Source organism: Macrotis lagotis, chromosome 7 (assembly GCF_037893015.1).
Source record: "Macrotis lagotis isolate mMagLag1 chromosome 7, bilby.v1.9.chrom.fasta, whole genome shotgun sequence".
Lineage (NCBI taxonomy): Eukaryota > Metazoa > Chordata > Mammalia > Peramelemorphia > Peramelidae > Macrotis > Macrotis lagotis.
Genome location: NC_133664.1, coordinates 11,190,487 through 11,204,687, shown reverse-complemented (window position 1 = coordinate 11,204,687; position 14,201 = coordinate 11,190,487). Strand labels below are relative to the sequence as shown.

Sequence of the window (14,201 nt, the reverse complement as noted above, 5' to 3'; positions counted from 1 at the left end):
CACAATATGATTTAAATGTCTTAGTAAAGGGTTATTTTTCTCATTTCTCAGTATCCCCATCATCTAACACAATGCCTTGCATTTAATAATTATGTAATCAATGACTACTGAATAAAAATGAATTAGATTCAAAAGCAGCAGTTTTCTATGAAATAGAAAGCAATAAATTGCAATGTGTAGAAAAGAGATTAGTGTTACTGACCTGCTCATCCAGCCATTCTGTAACATTCATTTAGTCATCTCTGTTTATCATCTTTATTTGGCTAAGCATTGTCTCTCATAGAATAATGGGCATATGCAACTTCCATGCGGTTTCATAGATACTTATTTTGATAACTGGGATTTAGTATTTAGTGTGTGTTCATTCTCTCTCTCTCTCTCTCTCTCTCTCTCTCTCTCTCTCATTTACTCTTAAGTTCTGTCTCGCTTATGAAGTATTTCTTCCTGCTCCCCAGAGCTGCTATTCTTCTTCTTTGATAAATATGAGACCAAAAATGGTGATTACAAAGACATAAGGAGCTGAAAAAATGAAACTCCCACTGTCAGTTGTTTGTTCTTAAAGATGATCATAATATCATGGAGATGATGCTATTACATGCAAGTGAATTGGATTTAAGTGAGGAAGTGCTGTGCCAGAGCAAGTCAATGTCTTCCATGCAAATTAGCATCATGCAGAATGGACTAAAGCAGAGACAGGTGGCAATTTACCTACAAACAACAGGTAGCAACAAAAGGAGTTGAAAATAGGTTTCCTTGGTTTTGAGGTCAGGTCTCTGTCCCCTCTTCTGAATGCCCCCACCCATCGTTTTGTATCTGTATGTATATGTGCATTTATGTAGCTTCCTACAGGCAATGCTATTGTATTGTTGTCTTTACGTCTCCATCAGACCAGTATCTGAAAAATAAAAGTAATAGTAAAGACTAAGTCAATTATTTGTCACTAAAAACTTCCCACTTCAGTAAAATCATCATTGAGAACAGTTGAGGCAAAATGAGACATCAGAACATGTCTTTTAATGTCCATAATTCAGAGGCATATCCATTCCTGATTAGATCCCATCTGGAGAATTTTGTTCAGTGAATCACATTTCGGGAAAGATGTAGTTGGAGAATATACAGAGGGACACATTCATTAAATGCCTTATTCTTCTGTCCTATGAAGATCAGTTCAAAGATTTCTTCATTTATACCATATGATTATATCTTCCACTAGATTCTACAATGCCTGAACAATGTCATATAAATTGTCCTATGCTGCTGAAAGTAATTCTTCTGTCTGATCTGATAGGTCCTACCCAAGGTAGAAAGTTTTTGCATTTAGTTATGAACTCTATGTGCAGAGAAGTCATCCATAGACCAGTCAAGTTAAATTCAGGGAAGCTTAACATCAAGAGGCTGGACATATACTGATGCATTTTTCTGTCAAAACAAAAGAGTAAATCCTAACAAAGAATTCAAGGCAAGTAGAGCTTGCAATCTTTTTGAAGGGAGTGCTCATACTGATGAAATTATAGATCATTTCCAGTATCATTTTCAATTTTATTCTAGTTGTAAAGTAACTATTAATAAAAAGGGGGGGTGGCTAGATGGCACAGTGGATAGAGTACTGGCCCTGGAGTCAGGAGAACCTAACCTGAGTTCAAATCCAGCCTCTGATACCTAATAATTACCTAGCAGTGTGACCTTGGGCAAGTCACTTAACCCCACTGTCTTGCAAGGACCAAAAACAAAAGGAAAGAGACCTAGGAAGTTAATTTAGCTTTCAAAAATATTACTCCTAAGGCTACTTTCCTATATGGAAAGACTAATTTTAATCTCCTAAAGGCCTGAGAATGGGGTTAATCAGAAGACAATTATCATCATTATTATTTTACCTAGCACTTACTGAGTTTCTAAACTAACTGTTCAATATCAGACTTGATTAATCTGGTGGTTAATCTGGAGGAAAGGATACTGGGTAAATATGCCTAAGGGAAGTTATGCCATTTTCAAATAGTTTTGAGATTGTCAGGTGAAGGAAGTATTCCACTCTTAAATAAGGTTCCAGAAGGTAGAACCAGGAATAACTTGAGGTGGGAATACAATTGCTAAGAGAGCAATTAATGATTTTGTTGCTTTTGTTGCTTCATTGAATCCTGTCCAACTCTTGCTGATCCCATGGACCATAGCACACTAGGCCCTTCTATGCTTCACAATCCCCCAAATTCTGTACAAACTCTTATTTCATTGTTCTGTGATACCATCTATCCATCTCATTTTTTTCATCTTCTCCTTTTGTCTTGTCTTTCATAAAATCAGTCTCCTTTCCAATGAGTCTCATCTCATTATGTGTTCGAAGTACCTATGCTTCAGCTTCAATATTCTTCCAATGAATAGGCTGAACTATATTTCTTTAAGAATTTATTGATTTGCTGTCCTTGCTGTCTAAGAAACTCTCAAAAAATTGTCTTTAGCTCCACAAATCAACAATGTCAATTCTATTGTGCTTAGCTCGCTTTATAATCCAACATTCACAATCATACATTGATATTGGAAAAAATATAGCTTTGACTATATGGACCTTTGCTAGTGAGGTGATTAGCTTTATTTTTAGTATTCTTTTCAAATTTATCTTAGTTTCACTTCCTGGACAAATTGCTTTTAATTTCAAGACTGAAGTCATTGTCAGCTATGATCTTTGAGTTCAATAATATAAAATTTGACACGGATTTCATTTTTTTTCTCCCTCTTTATGGCAGAAAATGGGATAAGTTGCCAAGATCTTAGTTTTTCTTTTCTCATCTCAAACTTCCAGCCATTCCTTTAAATAATTTCTGATTCTTTCTCTTCCTGCTGGACTATGTACATAGCTTATAGAAATGTGGAATTCTGTGAGTGTATTTTGTATCCTGCAATTTAATTGTTATTGTTTCAAATGACTTGAGTTGATTCTCTAGAATCCTCTAGAGATATTATCATATCATCTGCAAAGATTGTTTTGTTTGCTCATTTACTATTTTTATTCCTCCAAGTTTTTTATTTTGTCACTGACATAGTTAGCATTTCTAATAAAATGTTAAATAAGCTATGATAATGGAAATTCTTACTTTACCCTTAATCTTATTAAAATAATTTCTCATTAAATAAATGCTTGTTCTTAGTTTTAAATAGCTATGACTTATCATCTTTAAAAGAATGACTCCATTGATTTTATATAATCATAATAGAATGGGTATTTGTGATTATTCAGTTTTTGTTGTTTTTGTTACTATTATGATCAGTTATGCTTATATTAAATTTACCTAATATTGAAGAAGACCTGCATCTCTAGTATAAATCCTATTTTGTCATAGGGCATGATTTCTGTGGTATATTGTTATCTCTTTGGTAGAATTGGATTTCAAATTTTTGCATCAATATTCTTTTATGAAATTTATCTATAGGTTTTTTGCTCTTCCTGATTTTGGTATCCAAAAAAGGAGAATTAAATGTCATGAAAGTAATTTGGTAGATCTCTAGTAGTGCTTTTCTAATTTTTCAAATAATTTTTAGTATATGAATTAACTATTTTTATTAATATTTGGGAAATTCACTTTTAAATCCCATTAATCCTTGAGGTTTTTCTTAGATTTCTAGTTAATGCCTAGATCAATTTCTTTTCCTAAGATAGGGGTATTAGAGTATTTTTCTTCTGCTGCTGCTAATATGAGAAATTTGTATTTAAGTAAATATTCAAGTATTTTGCTTACATTGCGATTTTATTCCTTTATAATTGGGCATAATTACTTCTAACAATTGCTTTGATTTCATCTTCATTAGCAGTGAATTCATTTTTTTTATTTTGACATTCATATTTTTCCTTTTTTCTTTTTAAAAAACAAATTAATCAATTTATGTTTTATTACATTTTAATAAAACGAGTGCTATGTCAATTCAATAGACTGTTTTACTTTTACTTTTAACTACAAGCAAATGTAGTTTTCTTTTTTTTAAGTGTCGATGTTTTATTTCACTCTTTAAGACAACAAAAAGATTTATTATGAATACTTTCATTTAAGGCCTTAATGGGTTACTATATTTAATGAGTTTATTATATTTCTAACATCTATAATGTGGATCCCATATATTTCTTGATTGCTGGTGCAGCATTTTCACATGAACAAAGAAAACTTTATTTGTGCAACTGTATTTCTTCATTTATACCATGTGATTATATCTTCCACTAGATTCTACAATGCCTGAACAATGTCATATAAATTGTCCTATGCTGCTGAAAGTAATTCTTCTGTCTGATCTGATAGGTCCTACCCAAGGTAGAAAGTTTTTGCATTTAGTTATGAACTCTATGTGCAGAGAAATCATCCATAGACCAGTCAAGTTAAATTCAGGGAAGCTTAACATCAAGAGGCTGGACATATACTGATGCATTTTTCTGTCAAAACAAAAGAATAAATCCTAACAAAGAATTCAAGGCAAGTAGAGCTTGCAATCTTTTTGAAGGGAGTGCTCATACTGATGAAATTATAGATCATTTCCAGTATCATTTTCAATTTTATTCTAGTTGTAAAGTAACTATTAAAAAAGGGGAGGGGTAGCTAGATGGCACAGTGGATAGAGTACTGGCCCTGGAGTCAGGAGAACCTAACCTGAGTTCAAATCCAGCCTCTGATACCTAATAATTACCTAGCAGTGTGACCTTCGGCAAGTCACTTAACCCCACTGTCTTGCAAGGACCAAAAACAAAAGGAAAGAGACCTAGGAAGTTAATTTAGCTTTCAAAAAATATTACTCCTAAGGCTACTTTCCTATATGGAAAGAGTAATTTTAATCTCCTAAAGGCCTGAGAATGGGGTTAATCAGAAGACAATTATCATCATTATTATTTTACCTAGCACTTACTGAGTTTCTAACCTAACTGCTCAATATCAGACTTGAACTTCAATGCAAAAATTTGAGAACAATGTTGGGTAATAGTTAAATATACTTTATGCTTAATCTCACAAGATTCCCAAAGATAAATAGATATTTTGGGGTAAAGTGAAGGATGATTTAATATACTTAACCATATTTCAACAGAAAACTATCTGATGAAACAAGAATGTTACCAAACCCACTTTTAATTGTTCATGTCTTAGAGGCAAATTTTCAAACAAATAATGACTAAAGCACTTGTTTTGCTCTTTAATTAGATTTTAAAAATTATACTAAGTTGAATCTTGAATTTCTTTAGCTCCTTCTCTTGCTAATCTATCAGCTTCTTCATTGCCTGGAAACCCTGAATGACCAGGAACATGCATCCATTCAATGTCTATGCCTTGAATAAGTTTATCAAGCTTAATGAAGTCTTCTTTGTTAATCACATCTTTTCCTGTGCTTGTTTCCCAGCCATTTTTCTTCCAGTCTTTAACCCGATTCGCTAAACCATTTATAGTAAACATACTATCTGTGTAAAGAACTAGCTTACTGATGTTTTGATTCTTGGCTTGTTCACTGGCTTTACAGGCAGCATGTATTTCTGCTCTTTGATTTGTCTGTCTCCCAGGAAGTCTTTCACCTACATTTAAGGGATGGTCTGGTCCCCAATAAACACCAATGCCTGCTCTTGCTTTCCTCTTCCCATTACTGGAGCAGCAGCCATCTGTGTAAACCACAGTTGCATCTCCCATATAAGAAAATTTATCTTTGCTAAGTAAAGGTTCAGAATCTTGCTTTGCAATTTTTTTGCAAGGCTCGTCTTCATCTGATGATTCACAGGGTCTCTTGTTTGGTTTCACTCTGGGGTCCTCTGTGTTGCACTTCTTTGTCTGCTCTGTTGTAGGTTCAGGGCTTGAAGTATTTCGGACAAAGGCCCAAGCCTCATCCTCAGTAGCAAACTTCTTGAACCGAGCAGCAGGAAATCGGTTCACTTGTGCTTGGCATTCACTCCAGGTGGGGAACACGCCGGTCTTGCCACCCCGCAGGCGGCGGGCACCGCCGCAGCCGAGGACACCCGTGGCGACTCTGGGGAGCGTGCCCAGAGCCTCAGCATGGCCCGCTCCGGGCATAGTGGGCGCGGGGAGGAGGCCCGCGGCCGGCGGGCCCAGGTAGCCGAGGACACGGGTGTGAGCTTCAGCCCGGGCGGCCGCCGGGCCGTCCTCGCAAATGTAGTTTTCAACATTTATTCATTTGCTAGTTTATTAGCTCTGCATTTTTCTACCACTCTTTCTTTGCTCATCCCTCCCCATGGCAGTGAACAATTGGGGAAAAGTTGTACATATACAATTGTGTTTTACATATTTCCATATCAGTCTTATTGTGAAAGAGAATTAGAACTGGGGGGGCATTAAAAAGAAAGAAAAAATATAAAAAGATTTTAAAAGTTCAGCATAGTATGTTTTGAACATACTCCCCGCACTCTGGATATGAATGACATCTTCCTTAACAGATCTTTCAGGATTGTCCTTGATCATTGAACTTTTGAGAGGAACTGCGTCCATTAGAATTCATCATCTTACAGTGTTGCTACTGGTATGAAAAATGTTCTCTTAATTCTGTTCACTTCACTCAGCATCAGCTCATGGGAGTTTTTTTCCATGTTTTTCTGAAGTCTGGACAACCGTGATTTCATTCAGAACAATAGAATTCCATCACATTCATATACTGTAACTTGTTCATTCATTCCCGAATTGATGGGGGTCCCCCTCATTTTCTCCTCTTTGCCAGTACAAAAGAGCTGCAGTTAATATTTTTATATATTTTTTGTCATTTACTGACTTTTATGATGTCTCTGGGATATAGACCTTATAGTGATGTTGCTTTCTCAAAAGGTATACTAAGTTCTATTGACCTTTGGGCATAGTTTCAAATTGCTGTCCAGAATGCGATGGATCAGTTTACAACTCAATCAACAGTAATGTCCCAATTTTCCTATAGCCTCGTCAATATTGATCATTTTTCTTTTTTGTTGTCATATTAGTCAATCTGATAGATGGTATCTCACAGTTATTTTACTTCGCATTTCTCCAATCAATAATTATCTGGAAAATTTTTGTATGACATAAAGAGCTTTTATTTCTTCATCTGACAACTGCTATTAATATCATTTGACCATTTATCAATTGGAGAAAGACTTATAATCTTATAAATTTGATTCAGTTCTTTATATATTTTAGAAATGAGTCATTTATCAGAAACACTAGCTGTGAAAATTGTTTTCCAGCTTTCTGCCTTCCTTCTAATCTTGGATGCATTGGATTTGAGCAAAAAATTTTTATTTAATATAGTCAAAATCATCCATTTTGTAGTTTATTATGTTCTCTCTCATTAATTTCTCTTTTTATTTTAAAATTTCTAATTTTATATTAATTGGGAATTTTTAATTAGTCCTTTTTCTAGCTTTATTAGTTCAATGTCTAATTCATAGATTCTACTATTTCTATTTTATGTAAGCATTTAGAGATATAAAATGTAAGCAATTTAGAGAGATGCAAAATTTCCCTTAATTACTACTTTCACTGCATCCTACAAGTTTCAGTATGATATCTTACTATTGTCATTTTCCTGGACGAAATTGATTATTTCATTGATTCCTTGTTTGATCCAATTTTTAGTTTATTTTTCTATGACCCCCTATTATATGTATTTTTATTGCATCATGATCTGAAAATTATATATTTAATATTTCTGGTTTTCTGCATTTGATTGAGGGGGGTTTATGCCCTAATACCTGGTCAATATTTGTGTAGCTGCCTTGCAATACAGAGAAAAAAAGATATATTCCTTTCTCTCCTGATTCAATTTTCTCCAGAGGTCTATCATATCTAAATTTTGTAACATTCTGTTCACCTTCTTAATTTTCTTATTTATTTTGTGGTTAACTTTATCCAATTCTGATAAAGGGAAGTTGTGGTCCCCCACAAGTATAGTTTTGCTGTCTATTCTCCTTGTAATTTCTTAAGCTTCTACTACAAGAATTTGGATATATACCAGTTGATATAGAAATGTTTAATAATGATGATATAACTTCATTGTCTATGGTGCCTTAAAAAAAGATGTAATTTCCTTTCGTTTAATGAAATATATTTTTGTTTTTGCTTTGTCTGAGATCAAGTCTGTTGCCTCTGATTTTTTTTTTACTTCTGTTGAAACATAATATATTTTGCCCCAGCCTTTCTCCTGAAAAATATTATATCCTGTGACCTTGCTAAATTTTATCAGTCTCTTCTTCCCCTTTTTTTACCCTAGTTCCCCATAGGGTATGATAAAATTTTAAATTGAGAATGTATATTATTCCCTCTTTGGGCCAAATCTGTTGAGAGTAAAATTTACTCTGTAGTCATACCCTTCTTTCTTTCTTTCCACTATAACAGGTCTTTGTTTCTCTTCATGTCATTTTATTTTATCCTGTGATGCCTTGCCTTCTCCCAATATAATCCTTATTTTCATGACCTTATTGTTTCATACCTGTCCTGCATGCACAGTCTCAGTCCAAATATATGCCTTTTATCTTTACTAATACAATTCTCAAGGGTTGATTGGTTGATTTATAAACATCATTACTTCATAATCACTTCATACCTGCAGTCGTCCAAGTGTACATTCCCCTCAACTGTCCCATTAGAAATGTAATTCACCTGACCCAAAAGCATTATCAAATGATAATATTTTGAACCTTAATACTGTCAGTTTTTGTTAAGTTTCCACATACAATCAAAACAAAAGTAATTTTACTCCTTTCTAATCACATTTAATTTTCTCCAGAGGTCTAAAATAATCTAACTATTCTCTGATTCTAATCATCTCTTTAATTATTTCTTATTTAATAGTTATATTTATCTAACTCTGAGAAGGGAAAGTTGAGAAACCCCCACTAGTATGTTTTGGTTTCAATTTCCTACTTGCTGTATTTAATTTTTACTACAAGAATTTGGATGTTATATCATTTGGTACCTATATGTTTAGTATTGATATTACTTGGTTGTCTAGGATGCCTTTATGTAAGGTGTGGCTTTCTTGCTTTTCTAATTAGGAGTATTTAAGCTTTCTTTGTTATCAAAATTGCTACTCCTGCAGTTAAAACATAATAGACTGTGCTCCAGCTCCTTATTTTGAGTCTATGTGTTCCTCACTATTTCAAGTGTGTTTCTTTTTAACAACATATAACTATTATTGTATGTGTGGGGGGTAGTTCATTCTTTTTTTAAATTTTTTTTTTTTAGGTTTTTGCGAGGCAAATGGGGTTAAGTGGCTTGCCCAAGGCCACACAGCTAGGTAATTATTAAGTGCCTGAGGCTGGATTTGAACCCAAGTACTCCTGACTCCATAGCTGGTGCTTTATCCACTGGCCACCTAGCCACCCCAGGGTAGTTCATTCTGCTACCCTCTTCACAGTTTTAATTACTAACTTTGCATTTCCTCCCTCCCATTTCCTTATTTTTGTTCTCACTTTTTTATTCTCGCCTCAAGTCTATTTTGTTTCAGATCATTGCCTTTTTTTATTCTCTGTCTGCCTCTGTCTCTTTCTCTGTCTGTCCATCTGCCTCTGTCTGTTTGTCTCCCTCTATCTCTGTCTCTGTCTGTCTGTCTGCCCCGTCTCTGTCTGTCTGTCTGCCTCTGTCTGTCTGTCTGTCTCCCTCTATCTCTGTCTCCCTCTGTCTGCCTCTGTCTCTGTCTGTCTGTCTGTCTGTCTGCCTCTGCCTCTGTCTGTCTATCTCCCTCTGTCTGTCTGTCTGTCTGTCTATCTCCCTCTGTCTCTCTGTCTGTCTGCCTGCCTCTGCCTGTCTGTCTATCTGTCTGTCTGTCTGCCTCTTCCTCTCTGTCTGCCTCTGTCTCTGTCTGTCTGCCTCTGTCTCTGCCTCTGCCTCTGCCTCTGTCTTTCTGCCTCTGCATCTGTCTGTCTGCCTGCCTCTGCCTCTGTGTCTCTCTGTCTGCTTCTGTCTGTCTGCCTCTGCATCTCTGTCTGTCTGACTCTGTCTCTCTCTCTCTCTCTCTCTCTGTCTCTCTTTCTCTGTCTCTCTCTGTGTGTCTCTCTCTGTCTCTGTCTCTCTCTGTCTCTTTCCCTCACATCTGTCACTTGCTCTTTTCCTTTTTCCCTCCTATTACCTTGTTGGATAAGATAGATTTATATATTCAATTGCATGTATATGTATATCTTTCACTATTAGAATGTATCTAGATATCAGTGAGGTTTAATTGTTGAACATCATCTCCCCCATTTCCCCTTCACTGCAAAACCCTCTTCTTTTCACATCTCTTATATAAGATTATTTCCCCGCCTTCTTTCAATCCCTTCTTCTCTCTGAGAATCATTCTTTCTCACTCATTCATTATCAGATATTCAATATAATCAATTCACTTATTTGCCTTCTTTCAAATCCTTGAAACTTCCCAAATAATGGCAAATTTCTGAGCATGATCTTCACATATGGAAATATGAATAGTTTAAGCTTATTCAGTCCCTTATGATTTCTTTTACATGTTTACCCTTACATTACTTCTTTTGAGTTTTGTATTGGAAGATCATTTTTTTTTTATACATTTGTGGTCTTTTCATCATCACTTTAAAGGACCCTGAGCATTTGAGGGTGAATCTTCACTGCCATCAGCTCAAATTCCTCCTGTTGTTTCCACCTATAATTAGAATTATAATCTCTTTCCAATCAGTTGCTGGTCCTATTACCATCTCTGGCTTGAGAGCTCCTGAAGCTATTGTTTCTTGTCACCTTCACTTAGTTCCACCACTGGTTTTGTATCCACATAGCCTCTGGGCCAGATTCCACCCCATGTTACAAATTCTCACTCTGATCTTCTAAATTGTAATGGACTAGAAGGATGTCTCTCTTAGTTCTTCTATTGTTTCTTCTACTGAAGAATTTCATTTTCATGTAGCAATTAAGGTTATTTGGAGGGTAGGAGAACTTGACTGTTTCCTCAACTCTGTCATCTTCACTCCACCTTCTGGAAATTCCCACATGGTTCATAACGGTTAACATTTATTCTTTTAAGAATTTTGTTCTTACCCTTTAAACACTTTTGCACTGGGAAACAAGTCACAATTATTGAAAGTACTCCACTAAAATGAAAGAGTGAGGTTTGAACTTTGTGTGATCAGTTAATCAATAAACATTATAAGTGTCTGCTGCATTCTAGGCTAAAGATAGCCTTTTGCCTTCAGTACACAATCATATGCAATGGATGGAACATTTGGATAGATGATGCTTTGCAACACTGAAGTATGGTCACATAAAATTAAATCTGTTATTAATGCTGTTAAACATTTAGTACCTAATCTGAACATGCAGAAATGCTATGCAGAAATTAGCTTCAGCACTGAAAGTGGATAAACATTTCATATTACAATATATATTCTATTTATATATGGTATTAAAACTAATGTAGTTAAGTACAGAACTGGTCTTTCATTTGGAAGGTTCTTCTAATGATTTTATGTGCCATAAGCCATGAAACTGGAGTCAAAACAAACAATTTGGGGGGGAATATCCTTGAATGGGGGATAGGGAACAAGAGACCTTGGCTCATGTTGGGGGAAACAGAGATGCTAGGACAATATCATAGTGTAGAGATCTAGACACACTGGAGGATTGCTCCTGGATAAGACACTATGCCATTGATTCTGAGCGACCATATGAAAGAAGGTAGATGAGAATGGATTTAATTTTCAACTTCAAGAAAATCATGTGGAATCTTTGGGTTTCAACCTTTTTATGTGTGTAACTCATGAAAGTTCTGAGGATCTCTATCTCAAATGCACTCATAGATAAATCTCTAAGGTCCCAGAGTCTTAAGGGGATGCTGAGCAGTTAATTCTCCATTGCAATCAGTTCAAAATCTCACTAATGTTTCCCACCAAAATTATCAGATGAGAATCATAAGTAAGCAAATCAAAAGGAGCATATAAAGATATATTTGCTCAGATGTTATACTTTGAAAAGTTGGTTTAAAAATAGTTTACTTCATCTCCTACTCAAAGAACATCTCCCATAGGTACATAAAGGTAGCATGATTGATAAGAGATGATAGATGAAGAAAGTGGCAAGGGGGGGAAAGACAAAGATGAGATAAAGAAGATAGAGAGAAAGAGTGGAAAAGATGATGATTGAGATATTGATAAAGAAGGTGGCAGGGAGTGGGTGAGGTGAGGGAAAGATGAAGACTGATGAGAAATTGAAGATGGAAGGGGAAGGGAGAAGGAAAGATGACAAGGAGTAGTAAGTGGCAGAGAGAGGAAGAGGAAAAGATGAAGACTGATGAGAGATTGAAGAAGTTTGGATGGAAAGTGAAAAAATGAAAGCTTGATGATAGATGAATAATGTGTCAGGATGAGTTAAAGGGAAAGATGATAGAAGAGGAAGAGACAGGCAAAGTGAGAGGGAAATGTTATAGATAGATGAGGAGAGAGTGACAGGGAGATGGTCAGGGAAAGGGAATAGAGTAGATGATGAAGAAGTTGGCAGAGAGAGGGTCAGGGAAAGGTGATGATTGGTGAGAGATTGATAATATAGGTGGAATGGAGAGGGAGAGGGAAAGATGATTGGATTGATGATAGATGAAGAATGTGCCAGGTAGAAGTAGAAGGAAAGATGATAGATTGATGGAAAAATAATGACTGATGAGAGACATATCAATTAGGTAGAAGGGAGAGGGAAAGGGAAAGATGGTAAATGAAGAGGAGACAGGGAGAGGGAGAGAGAATGGTGATAGACAGATGGAAAGATGGTTGTTAATGAAAGATTGAAGAAGGTGGCAGGGAGAGGGAAAAAGGAATGATGAGCAATTGATGAAGGTCACAGGGAGATGGATAGGTAAAGATGAAGACTGGTGAGAGTGATGAAGCAGATGGAATGGAGATGGAGAAGGAAGGATGATGATTGATATGAGATTGAAGAAGGTCTCAGGGAGATGTAGAGGGAAAGATGAATATTCATAAGAGAATGGTGATGAATGTGGCAGGGATAGAGAGAGGGACAGATGATAGATGAATAGGAGGAGGAAGACTAGGTGGCAGAGAAAGGCACAGGGAAAGATCAAGATGAATAAGAGATTGAGGAAGCAGATGGAGTGGAGACAGGGAGGGAAAGATGATGATTTATGAGAGATTGATGAAAAGGGTGGCAGAGAGAGGGAGAAGAAAGATGAAGAGCATGAAGAAGGAGGAGGAGGTTGGGAGAGAGAGGAAAAGATGATGGATAAAAAAGGAGGAGGAAGTAGGGAAAGGGTGATAGAGATGACAGATGGATGATAGATGATGAAGTTGACAGGGAGAGGGTGAGGGAAAGATGATTGAGAAATTGATGAATTTTATGGAAGAGAGTGAGAAGGAAAGATGATAGAAGGAAGTATGATGATGGATAAGAAATTAGAGAATGTTGCAGGGAGAGAGAGGGGTAAAGATGAAGGCCAATGAGAGATTGATGAAGCAGGTAGAATGGAGAAAAAGGGAAAGATGGTGTTTGGTGAGAGATTGAGGAATGGGACATGGAGAGGGAGAGATGATTGATAATGAAAATGATGAAAGATGAATGTATTAGGTAGATGTAAAAGGAGAGAATGATGTAAAGATAATTAATGAGAGATTGAATAGGTGGCTAGGAGAAGGAAAGATGATAGATGAAGAGGATGAAGAGTAAAGGAGTCAGGAAGGTGGAGGGAAACATGATATGTAGAAGGAAACATGATGATGGATGAAGATTGCAGGGAGAGAGAGGCATAGATGATGGAGAGAAGAAATGAATGTGTCACAAGAAGATGGAAATATGATAGATGGAAAAATGAAGATTGAGGAGATATTGAATTGGGTGGCAGGGAATGGAAAAGGGAAAGATGATAGATGAAGAAGAGGAGAGCGAAAAATGATGATTGATGAGAGATTGAAGTAGGTGGGAAGAAGGTTGAGAAGGAAAGACAATAGATAGAAGGCAAGATGATGACTAATGATAGTTTGATGAATGCCACATAGAAAAGGATAGATAAAGATAAAGACTGATGAAAGATTGATGATGAAACTTGAAGGTAGAGGTAACTATGAAGAATAATGAAAGCTTGATGAAGCTGATACAATGAAGACAGATGGAAAGATGATGATTGAGAGTTTGAAGAAGGTCTCAGGGAGATGGAGAGGGAATGATGAATATTGCTGAGAGATTGATGGAGAAAGTGGCAGAGAAAGGAACAAAGAATGATGAGAAGGAGGAAGTGTGGGGGGAAAATTGATCGATAGATGAAGA

At 36.0% G+C, this 14,201-nt stretch overlaps 1 pseudogene; it reads right to left on the bottom strand.

Annotated features, from left to right (window-relative positions):
• Positions 1–5,183: 5,183 nt before the first annotated feature.
• Positions 5,184–6,007, bottom strand: LOC141493614 (ribonuclease H1 pseudogene; annotated as a pseudogene).
• Between the last annotated feature and the right edge of the window lie 8,194 nt (positions 6,008–14,201).